The sequence below is a fragment of the Hesperophylax consimilis genome, chromosome 24 (assembly GCF_061612785.1).
Source record: "Hesperophylax consimilis isolate HC1 chromosome 24, BYU_Hcon_1.0, whole genome shotgun sequence".
NCBI classification, from domain to species: Eukaryota; Metazoa; Arthropoda; class Insecta; order Trichoptera; family Limnephilidae; genus Hesperophylax; species Hesperophylax consimilis.
Window position 1 is genome coordinate 21,366,676 of NC_142859.1, and position 13,418 is coordinate 21,380,093.

Below are 13,418 nucleotides of genomic sequence, written 5' to 3' on the forward strand. Positions count from 1 at the left end.
TTATTAGCACCATAAATGTTTAAAGAATGATTTGACTGGAAGGAGAAATCGAGGAACGAAGACACGATTCGGAATCGGAATGAGATGTGGAGTCGAATTAAAGTAGATGTAATGTAGTTTTTTAACAGTAACATTGTGATATACAGCAGTGAATGGTGGAGGAAGTCAGAGACGCCCGAGAAAGACATTAGAAATAACGACGCTTTGCGGGTCCACTTATATCATATAAACTATGATATAACTTCACAACCAACTATTTTTCCTGTACCCATCACGTATTCTTATGACGTCAAGAAATATTATCAAGTATTTACCGGATCTTCACATTCGCGGGTGGATTCCCTCAGATGATTGTAAATATTGAATTAGGATCATGAAATATGAATAGTGGATTCGGCAGGAAATAAAACACCGAACGAAGAAGGGTGTTCGTGATCAAAAATTCGGTTCCGTGAGAAGAATAAAGTTACCTTCGAATAGAGCCACAGAGAAAATCTCCAAGGATCGTGGTAAGTGATCAGAGGTGAAACTACGAGTATAAGATACAATATAATATATAAGATAAGATAACCACAAATTGAGAAATCTGTTATTTATGCAAGCAGGAATAAAGTATCTAGTGAACATTATGTGAAACTAGCGCAAGTCCGTGAAAATAAAAAAAAAGTGTTTCCTCGTTACTTGATGTTTAACTACTGTACATCACTGAACAATTATTGCTACCGGGTACTTTAATTTAGTTATTATTCACTCGAGCGATGCATTTACCATATTATTTAATTAATACCATTCCTCAAAATATTAATACAAAAACATATGTAATTGTTGAATCCGCGTAGATTTTATCGTTTATCCCATATTTTTAGGTTCTATAAATTTGGCAAATTGAGGCAAGCGTTCGTTCAAAACGTCTTGCAAACTTGGCATAATATGCCAAAAATCGCTGGAGAAGTTATAGATGTATTTAATAATAACCAAATGGAAATACCTAATCATATTTCTGAGCTTCTGGTATTTGGTTCTTGTCGGCATGTTAACGTGTTGATGTTTATTTATTTTATGTATAATTTGACATTAGTTAAGGCGATGCACTACGTCGTGTAATATTTTAAATTGAGCCGCTATCAATAACAACCCTTACGTAGATGGCGATAAGGTTTAAATTCCCGCTTAACACAATCCGCCTGTTTTGATTTATGCAGAAAAAAATATGGCCAAAAAGTGCCTTTTATTTTATTTTGTGGATGTTCAGGCATAAATATTTTTTTTTTCGATCATTTTATAAATAACTTAATTTGCCACATTATACAATAAAATCATAAACGAAAATTGGTTCGTAAGTAGGAGATTTTGAACTTTAAAGCAGTTTTCATAAGCCTTATACATTATTTTTTTCTGGGCTTATAAAAAGACTTATCTAAAAAATACTCGTTTATTTCAAAGGCCAAGATGTATTCTACTAGCAGTATTTAATTAAAGCATCTGAAACATTTCTAGGCGACCAAATTTTCAAACCAAAAACACATGATTTTGCATTACTACGTATGGCATCGCCTTAATGAGGAAATTCAAAAAAATCATCCGTATGCCACTTCTGTGCCCCTAGTATTTTGTTCCTACCGACAAGTTCACGTTTTGAATATTAGTATTTATACCTAGAGCAGGCCCGTGATATTCACGTGAATTCACGAATAGTAGGAATCCTCAATAAATCAGTCTCAATTTTGAAAATGACAATAAAAATAATTGTCTGTTAAAAATATTATATAAATATAGGTAGGTGTAAGACCACCATTCAGAATTGAAATGTTGCTTGAATTGGTTTAAGCCGTGTTATTTACTTCTCCGCCTTCCTCTTTCTTATCTCCTTCCTCTACTCACTACCTTCAGCCTCGCAACACTACACTAGCGCCTCGTTACGGCGTGAGATGTGCCTTGGTTTACTTTCATACATTTTAACGGATTTTATATGAAATGTATCTTTATTTTACGTTAATACCTATAGAAATTTATTTATTTCTTCGATACATGGTTACCAATGCGTGTATTAGGCATTTATCTCACAAAAAAACATCACCTTGAAGAAGTTCTTGTAAAAGATAGACCATAAATTTCAATTTGAATGATGGTATAACTTTATTAACCTATCATTATGACATAACATGAAAGTAGATTTTACAAATGCTATTATTGTACACTTACTTATCGAAAGCTGACAAGAAATAATACAAATAAGTTATGAATATTTTTTTAAAACACGAAAATTATAATAAATAGATGATTTTATGAAGAAAACACGATCTGTGAAGATATTTCAATAGACATAAAAACAGCTATCAACCGCAGCTTTGGCGCGTGAAGAATATTTTAATACGTATGCGTGAAGTCGCAAAAAATCATTGTTGTCAAATTAAAAAAAAAAACAGAGTTAAAGATATTTTTATTATTGATACCAACCCGAATCTTAACTTTCACGGTCTTCATACACTGGTGTAACAAAAACACAGTTAAACCAAGGTGAAGTGTTTTTTCTTGAGTGAGGCTGTATGTCTTATGCAAAGGCTTACAATTATACGCAGAGAAATACGAGCTTCAAAATGTTGCGGAGATTATACGTCAAAATAAATAAAATAACTTTTTAGTGTCGCTCATAAATATATTTCTGATAATTCATTTAAAAAAGTGCAAATTCATAATTAATAATTATGTATCCGTTTCGGGTGGACATGAGTGTCTATTTGAATCTTATTGATTTGCTAAGAACTAAATTTTTAGTTCATTTTATCACTGCTGGAATTTGTTGAGAGATACCCGGGTTCTCATGCTTTTATTCGATAATGTCCTTAGTAATTTGGAGTCTACACCAGACAAAATAGTCCCCCATGTTAAAGAAAGTTTGCGAGTAGTTTGGAGTACGAAATTTCTAAGATTTCTTTACCTGCGGAAGTATGGCTACTACACTTAGTAAAATATAGTCAAATACAATCAGTTATTAAACATAATTCCATTAATAAAATAAAGCCAAGTACAACCTGTTAATACACACTTTAGTGAAATATTTCGATTAGTAAAATACAGCCAAATACAACTAGTTAATAAACATACTTCGATTATTAAAATATAGCCAAATACAACCAGTTAATAAACATACTTAGATTATTAAAATAAAACCAAATACAACCAGTTAATAAAATGCTTTGATTAGTAAAACATAGCCAAATACAACAAGTTAATACACACTTCGATTAGTAAAATACAGCCAAATACCACCAGTTAATAAACAATAGCAACATAAGTCAGCCTTACACGGTTTCATTCCCTCCTGGATTTCCTGTATTTCTTTGTAATTTAGTAAGTGGGGCTTAAACCTTACAAGTTCGACTTACCCGTGTATTTGCTGCCTTCTTGGTATACACAGATAAATATTTTTTGTATCAGCGGGTTGGAACATTGATATCGGGTATATAGAGCATTATTGTCGTACTGGGAATGTTTTTGTTTTCGCTGTAATTTTTTTGTGGTATTTTGCGAACGTTTATTTTGAATATAAATTTCTCTAGTATTTGCGTTGTTGATATCGATGGAACGATTTCGATATTAAATATATATTGAAAAAATAAATATTCATTCTAGACTTGCAGAAAAGTCAACAGATGTCGCACATTAAAAATAAAAAATAAGATAGATTTATCTAAAAAGACGCTGTCTGGATTGCATTTAGTTCGGGTTGAATCTTGCGATCATACATAAAGATAGTTGCCAATAAAAATGTGCGGTGAAAAAATGAAGACAATGTTAGTAGTTCTTATTCGAAGTATGATACAGTTAAAAATGACCGAGGGGAATAGGGTCCCATTAGCTCTGTTGGTAGAGCACTGTCACGGAAAGACAAGGGTCCTGGGTTCGAGTCCCAGATGTGACCGTTTCCTTTTCTGATTTTTCTGTTTCAGATTTTCGTTTAGAAATCACTAATATTGTCTTCAATATTTAAATATTACAATTTGAGGTTTTACTCAATAAAGTCATTCCGAAAGATAAAGATTTCGATATTTTTTATACACACCAAGTAAAGCTCTGCTTCAACTTTTTTGAAACCATCTCTTCTATAACACAGTATGTATTTAAATTTTATGAAAAATTACCTACATATTAACGGATCAGCATACGACCCAGTACTTTCAAAAACAGATATTTCGTTGAGAAAAATTTCATTTAACAAAATGTTTTATTAAATATTTAGCCACAATTTGAGTAAAAAATGAACACAATCGGATAAGGTTTAAGTGAGTTATTAGTATACTTATGTATAAAACACGCATCATTGCCGTTCGAATTTGGACAGCTGTCGAGACGGTTCGCTATAACGCAATTACGATATATGTATATATATATATAAATATTTTTTTTTACACTTAACAATTTCATACAGGAATTATTTGTACCCATCACCGCTGTTTTTATTTTGTTTTGATCCACCAGAGTCAACGTGTTAGAGCAAGATTGGGAAGCGATTGGATACAAAACATACTGGTGTCCTCCACTCCGGAATGAAAGAAAAATAAAATGAAATACACGAAAAATAATGATCTAATTGCAAACCTAATAACCATTTTTCACTCATGCAATAATAAATGCAATAGTGTGTATAATGAAGTGTGCCAATTTATTTCCCCCTTGTGCAATAATAAATTCAATAGTGTGTATAATGAAGTGTGTTAATTAATTTTTTCCTCATGCAATAATAAATGCTAAAGTGTGTATAATGAAGTGTACCAATTAATTTTCCCCTCATGGAATATTAGAGGCTATAGTGTGTATACTGTGTATAATGAAATGTGCCCATTAATTTTACCCTTATGCAATAATAAATTTTATAGTGTGTATAATGAAGTGTGTCAATTATTTTTTGATCTGGGAGGCGGGTTTGGGAACCATTAATAGGATAAACAACACCTCTGCCATAGGTTGTCCCAAGTCCAGGTAGTGCCCATACCGTTCATGAGGTGAGGTTTTTCTAGGTCTTGGCGACGGATGCGTCTGTGAATTACTGCGTTGCGGGCCGGACCGGTTGATACTGGCTGAGGGAGACCTCTTGTCTTCTCCAGATGGACTCTGTCAACCCATCACCTTGCATTGTAGTGAGAGGGATGGATTCGTACGTCCGTTACTCCTGGACCTACAGCCCTCAGATTCTTACCCACCATTTACTTCCCTGAACTTCCTCTCCTTGTAAATACTCTCCACAAGCATCCCCAATGAAGACAAAAGTCCCGAGGTAAATTATTTTCTCCTCCTGTCTGGAGCTACTATAAAAATAGATATATATTCCTAGAAGAATAAATAGAAATCTCAAAAATAAAATGTCAAACACAAGAAAGAGAGAGAACAAGATTAAAACTATAAAATAGTAAAATTTTACGTAAACATGTTTTTTAATACGTTTGTAATACCTACAGAGTGTGTTATATCATTACTATTTATTTATTATTATTACACGCCCTAATGGGCTTTTACACACCACAAAGTTTAATAGTAGAGTATCACAGTTATTATAGATTCTACAAAATTAAAACAATAAAGGAAACATAATACAACGAAAAAAGAAAAAATATTAAATGTTACAACAAAAGCATATAATAAAATTAGATACATTAGTATAAATGATAAGAAGTCTCACATAAATAGATATTCAAAATAAAAATAAAAATATATATATTGCGGAAATTATAGATGTCTATTTGTGTCTCGATCTATAAAAGAATTGAAATAAACAATATTTATATTGATTATTTTTAAGATGAAATATATCTCCCAGATCAGAGTATTTATTTCCGAGACTGTGAAGTCATGGAATTGGGGAATTTTGATAAGACAGTGTCCTTGTGTTGTAAAAATAAAAGGGTAGTAAATTTCGGCAAGATCTTTTGGGTATGTGGATGCTGATTAATTGGAGTAACTCAGGACAGTCAATTTGGTAATGAAGTATTTTATGTAGTACTATTAAATCTTATTACAAAGCAAACTAAAATTGATAACAATATTAAATTATGTAAGTAAATAAAATGATAAACATTTTTTAATAAAGTGTTTCAAAATCTTAGTATCTCCATCAAAAAGTATTTAGGTTTTTGTTCTTTGCAAATATTAATAAAATATATGATTATAGTAGTAGTGTTTCACAGGAATTTTATTTTATTTTATTATTTTTTTCTTGTACGTATATTTATCATTTGTAAGTTTTTTTAATACAACTATCCCAGTGCAGATACTTTAGTTAACCAGTAAAGGATATCGTCTATTCCGCTTCAGCGTTTTCTCCATTTCCATCTCCATTTTTACTTACACGGTGAGCTGGGGGAGAGAGAATTTTTCATTTCCCGGGAAGTGGATAAATATGCAGTTTTCCTATTCTTGTCTGTGAATAGAATTTCACTTTCCTGCTTTACTAGCGCAGATCCGTAAAGAATGACGGTATATTATAATTATAAAATTTGTAAAGCTGAAAATATTTATATAATATTAGTCTTTCAAAGGGAAAAATAGCTAATTTTATTTGTAATATAATAATGTTAAGACTTGAGATTTTTGTCTCTCGAATGAACACCATTAATAAACTTATTAAAAAAATCTGTAAAAAACCTAAACAAAAGAAATACATATTTTAATTACAGAATTATAGAATACAGATATCAAAAAATTATAAAACCAGAGCCAATCAATGTTTAAATAGAGTGTTATACTCCTTTTAACAAAGACGATTAATTTTTTTTGCTTTAAATAATAATACTTATTGGATAAATTGTATAGTGCCTTTTTGAGAAAATCACTTGTGCGCTAAATGTAAAGTTATATAACAAACTTGTATGAAACAAATTTAAACAAATAATTACTACGTTAAGAACGTCAAATGTTGAATTAAGGAATTATCGGAAAAATAACTGACTAGTATTTTAAAAACATCGTCATGGAAGTTTCTAATAAAACCCAATCCAAAACATAGAAGTCACTAATAACCCTCCATCCAAAACATAGTTCTCTTCAGTACAGGACCTCATATTGAGAGTAACCGTAGTAGCTATGCATATAAATAGTATGTATATACTTATTTTTATACATAAAATTAACATAGGGATGATGTCTAAGGAACTGAAAAGAAAAATAAATTACAATAACGAGATACACGGACACGGGACGAGAAATTCTAAGCAAATTAGATTGCCAACAAGAAAAAAAACAAGCACCCAAAAATCTCTGATGTACCAGGCCGTTCAACTCTATAACAAAATCCCGAAGGAAATTGCTGTGATAGAAAATATTAATAAGTTCAAAAATGAATTAAGAAAATATGTCTATCTCAATTATTAATGTTTCTTTTTTTTGTGACTGGTGAAATATTTAAAGAAAGATTATGTTTGCCAAACAATTTACATGTTTATATGTTTATAAAACTATTAGCACACACGAAGATGTGAGCTAACTTAAGATTAATAAATAAATAAATAAAAATAAATTAATATAAACAAAAAAATTACTATGTTTAGTAGTATTTAATAAAACCCCACCCAATCCATAAAAGTCGCTTAAAACCCTCTAAAACATATAAAACCTAGTTTTTTTCAGCACAGGATCTCTTAGTGAAAAGGACTGTAGAAGTTATGCATATACAGGGTTTTCCAATAAGAGGTGTTGTTTTGATATTCAATCGTAAAAGATCAATGGTTTAGTTGCTTGTGCCGTTTTGTTGAAAGTAAACGTTGTCCAGATCAATACCATCTAATTTCGGCCATAAAAAATCATTAATCATCTCTCGATAGCGCAATCCATTCACCGTAACTGTTGCTCCAGCCTCATTTTCAAAAAAGTAAGGTCCAATGACTGCGCCGGACCATAAACCGCACCAAACAGTCACACGTTGAGGAAAGAGGGGCTTTTCAACAATAACTCTTGGGTTTTCTGATCCCCAGATTAGACAATTTTGCTTGTTGACGAAGCCACCGAGGTGGAAATGGGCCTCATCACTCAAGATGATTTGCATTTGATTCAATCAAGTGAATTTTAATAATTTCAATGCATTGTTGACGCGTGTATCATTCCATTTTTATTAATGGCGTAGTTTCTACTTGTCAAATGTCAAAAAATGACAGCTTCAAAAGTAACATCTACCGAAATAGCGGGCTATTCAAAATAACACCTCTTATTGAAAAACCCTATATATAAGAAGGTACCTACTTTGTCGCTTGTCTGAATTTACTCAATGATCACTTTCAATATTGAAAATAACAATTATATTGATACTGTATCGCTTTTCTGAATTCTTTGCACAATCAGTTCCGATTTTCAATATGACTTTTAAATTCGATGCGAATTTGAGTTTACTAAACTAGGATTTCAGATTATTATGAATTTATTCTATCTTTTTAACTGGATAATATAATCTTTTATAAAATTTAATAATATTGTTTAAACCGACATCAAATTCAAAGAGCTTAACCGGAATTCTAACGTAATGCATATTGTTGGGTAACTTTGCGGTTTGGTTGAATTTGAAAATCCGTGTAAGTCTGCCTTTTCAATTCCTCTATTCAATTTCCTTTACATTTGAACACGAGTACAGTCATATATTTTATATGCCATGGGAGCGTTTTTTTTAATCCTGGTTTCTCAGTCCCGGGATTTACAAATCCACGGATGATTTTTAATTTAAATAAAAGCTTGGCTTAAAGAAGAAATGAGCTTCTAGTAAAAGTTGTGGCATTATTAATTTTAATATTTTTAAATGGTTTTTAATGAAATTCAACAAAATTACGAAAATAAATTTTTGTGGTTTATAGGTTTTACAATCAGAGTTTATGCGAACGCAGTATTCACACAGATGTATTACTTGCATACAGCAAATCAAAAAAAATGTAAGTCTACACTAAAATAGCAAAATTCTAGTGAAATTGGAAAAACGCTGTACGCATAATATGATTTAAAGAACTCACTGTAAACCAGTAAAAACTTTGCTAATATTCAAATTCTCTTTGCAAAAAAATATTCGCAGTCATAAGCAAGATAAAGGACTGTGTCTCGATAAGTAGGTATAATTTTTTTTGGAAAATATTCGAATAATATTATCGACTCTCAAAATAAAAACGTGAAACAGAAAAGACAGAAAAAGATTCAGTCGCATCTAAGAATTATACCCAAGAACTCTTCGAATTCTATTCGAATATATCAACTTACATAATTTACATCTATTTCATAATTCGACTTAGAGCTGCCAACATTATCTTCACTTTCTTAACACATATTTTTTTGGCAGCTATCTTTATTTATTATTTCAAGATTCTAGCAGAAATAAATGCAATATAGATAGTGTCTTGGATAAATTTATTAATTTTAATTTTAATGTGTAAATAAAAATAAATATATAAAAATGGTTGCCAGCTGAAAACAAAATTGAAACAAGAATAAAATTGAACATTTCTCTGGAAAACAAAATGTTTGTAAATAATAAACGAATAGTGTAAACATAATAAAATAGAATTGTTATTTTAATGCAATAAAAGCGTTTGTGTCGATATCCAATGCGATTCCGTTCAACTGTAGGATTACTCTTCTCTGCACTTTTCACTACACCGAATGACGAAAATAACATTGGGTACATAACAGTGAATGCTTTCCATAATCGACGAGTTTTCAAACTATCGTCGTAGCAACAGGAAGAAATGTGCAGCAATGAACTGTAATCGTTGCACGTAGATATTCAGATATTCGCAGTTAACGCGTATTCATATGTATCATTAAATATCATAATTATCGATAATCTTTTGCTACAATTATCAGTTATTGACTTCATCTCTTATTATCTTTCATATCGACTTTGGAAATGAAAAAGGGCGTAAGCGAAAATTTAATCAAAAATAATTTAAATTTACAGTTTTGATTAGACGACAATTATATATTATTTAACTTAAATTTATATCTTATTAAACCTACATTTTCTTTGATTATCATTCTCATCTATCGTTGGTACTTGATCCAATATCACATCAGTCAACTTCTGTTATCTCACTCGATAACATAGGTACTACTTGACCTGCATTCCTCAGTTATCTTCAATATCAAACGTGATGAAGGGATCGAATCAGTTCAAAAGAGACTAACTTGGACATTATCCTAAAAATAGAATTGTCCACACTGACCACACGAAACGCCCTGAATATTTCAAATTAGAAAATGACCACAAATTTCTTTTAAAATTATAAATAGCCATTTACAATCTTCCCTCCTAGCCACAATCAATATAAAACACCATCTATTAAAAAAACCCGAAACTTTTCATATTCCTTTACAACGAATTAAGTATCTTATAATTCTTATTTGTGCGAATGTATCGACTATACATATTGTTGGGTTTCGAGGGCCACGTAGGGGGACCAATGTTGAGTTGCCGGTTGAGTAGTTCTGTGAACAGTAGACTTTTCTTTTTAGACTGGTGAGATTACTCGTAATTGTCAGTTTGCAACAGTCGCAACGCACAAACAAATTAACAGAGACAAAATACAAAATGAGGCTGCAATGTGAGGCTGAAGGTAATAGGAAAAGTAAAGGAAATGGGGAAGAGGAATGTGGGGGAGTTATTGACGCCGTTATTGGACCGTCAGTATTTATTCTTTGTAATTTCTTTATGACAACCTTCTGTCTGTAATCATAATCTAGTAGTTCTGTGAACAGTAGACTTTTAATACTGGTGATATTACTCGTAATTGTCAGCTTGCAACAGTCGCAACGCACAAACAAATTTACAAAGACAAAATCTAAAATGGTCGACTCAAAAAAGGACTTTGCTAGGCTCAGTCAATAAAATAAATAAAACCACCATCATCTTCAACTTCCATACTCTAATGTCACTTTCTTTATCAAAATATATGTAGCGTTAATAACTAAAAGTTTTGGAAACGTTCATACTTGCAACCTGCATAGCCTTAGAATAGCGAAACATCAGTAGCCATAGAATACTATTTTTCTTTTATGGTATATGGACGAAAGCAGCGCCCTACTGAACTATTGAGTAGAAGTTCCTGTGGCCGCCATTCCCTGTCGGGTACTGGTCTGAGCTAGCCGCACGCGTGCGTGATTCGCCTATATATCTTCTGATTTAAGTGTCGTGTGAATATGTTACGTTAACTCAATAAACATAAACTAGCAGTTAAAAACCCGCTCCGCGGGTTTTTGCTGCTAGGCCCTGCGGGCGGCACTTCTTGCACGGCACTGATATTAACTGTTATGGTACCTAAAATAATTTGCTCATAGGAGACTTGCAGTGCTTAAATATGTGTTACAACCGTCAATGTCTATAAGTTGAATCAATATCGTTATAGTTTGTCACAACAATTAAAGATAGTTATAACAAAGATGACTGAAATAATAGATTATTACATATTGATTAATTGTACCCGTGTTTATGGATAAAAGGAGGGTAATTGTGCGATGAGATTAACAGTCGGTTTAATTAAAAGGTGTAAATTTTACTCCAACTGGTGGTAATTCTTTACCTAAAACTGTTACTGTATCTAATAAAGTTTAAAGTTAGAATATATATACACCTTCATCAGGAGAGTAAAAATCTATATATAAAGGTAGATTATTACAATATAGCGCCCCTGAGGTGATATCTCACAAAAGCGGCGCTATGCAAATTGTCCAATTAATAAATAAATATAATGTTTACATTTTATTATGTACGTATGCATTGATATACAGTGGAAATAGATAAAATAATGTTATCCTATTAAACTTTATTTTATTAAAAAACAAATAACTTTTTTAACATCACTTTATTATATACAACCAATACATGTTTCATGAACGAAGTATACACCGAAGTAAAAAATTAAATATAGATTACAATTGGAAAAAAGAAGTGGAAGGAGGGGGGAGGGGTAAGAGTAGGCTGGGTTTATAAGAATTAGGAATTACAATATGAAAGACCAGTTAAGTGGGAAAATATTTAAAAGAGAGTTTATAAAAAAAATCTTGTTAATTATATCTACTTTTATAAACATGTTCTCTTATTTCTAAAATTTCGAAATTATTTATTTGTGATGCTTCATATCCTGTGTAAAGTATTTTAAGACCTGAAAAAAAAATTGCATAAAACCATAAAACAATATATTCATAAGACAAATAACATTTAATAACGGTTATTCTAATAAATTGAAAGTTGAAATACTAAATAAAAAAATTGAACATATTCTCTTCAAACGGTATTTTTACCCTATTTCTTAAGATATAAATAAACAATCAGGATTAAAGCATCGCAAATAAATAATTTTTAAATTTTAGAAATTATAAAACATGTCAATATAAAATCAGATATAATTAATAAGCCAAAAAAATTATAAATAATAATGAAAAATGCCATTGATAAGTTTAAATAAACTTCCAGAAGAAATCTTCTTATGAAACGCTTAATGGTCAAGTAATTTTGCATATTTAAATATTCGCGCCAGTTATTTGGTTAGTTTTTACACCGCCAGAGGTGCGCTCTGTGTCGGCCAGCTATTGCCGGCCATATTGAATGAACGCGTGCTTTTTTCGTCAAACGTCAAACGTAATCACGTAATTGTGGATAATTTTCACTGTAATTTAATTAATCCAATGGATTATAAACTTTCTAAAACATATTTTCTTCGATATTATCCAAAAATTATATGAGGAGAAACGATATTCTTGAAGAAATATCGTATTACATGTGGCGATTCTTTTTAAGTATGAAATCGTGTCTTAATTTTTAATGTCTTATTTTTTTTTTGTATCCAGTCGCCTGCAAACCGAAATGAACCTTACGGTCGCTTAAAATTGAGGGGCAGATTGGTATTTTTTGCCTGCAGACCCCCAATGCAGAATTTATCCGAATCACATAATATGAATTTGACCAATCAGAGGGCCTACATCGTCCAGACGCTGGGACAATAATACTATCAGATTGCGTGAAATATAACCATCTTTATTTTATTCAACAAGACAAAAGTATGCTTGGTCGATAAGGTAAGCGTCTATCCCAGCATACTATACATCAAAGAGATGGCGCATCTACCTATTCGAAGGACTATTCTCGAACGCATTTGCTACTATATAATTGGCCACGTCAACGTACCTATCCCAGTCAATAGCCAATCAGTATCATACAGTCTTGATTCTAAACTGACTCAATAAACGCCGTGACCTCACAACCTCTATAATAATAATTATAATTAGGTTTTGACGACTTTTATAGCGCCGTTTCTGTGCAAAATCACCTCAAGGGCGATGATCATTCGTCTCTTTACCACATACTAATGTTTTCTTGCATCGTCTTCGGCCATCTCCTTCAACAAAATACTAATAATTAAAGGCAGAAACTTTCGACATGACATCTATCTGCAACTGTT

General features: G+C 31.5%; 1 protein-coding gene across 1 annotated transcript in view; it reads left to right on the forward strand.

The window, feature by feature from the left end:
- Positions 1 to 13,418, forward strand: part of LOC149412079 (patj homolog) — a 96,578-nt gene that overhangs the window by 17,469 nt on the left and 65,691 nt on the right. The gene's annotated exons all lie outside the window — the stretch shown is intronic.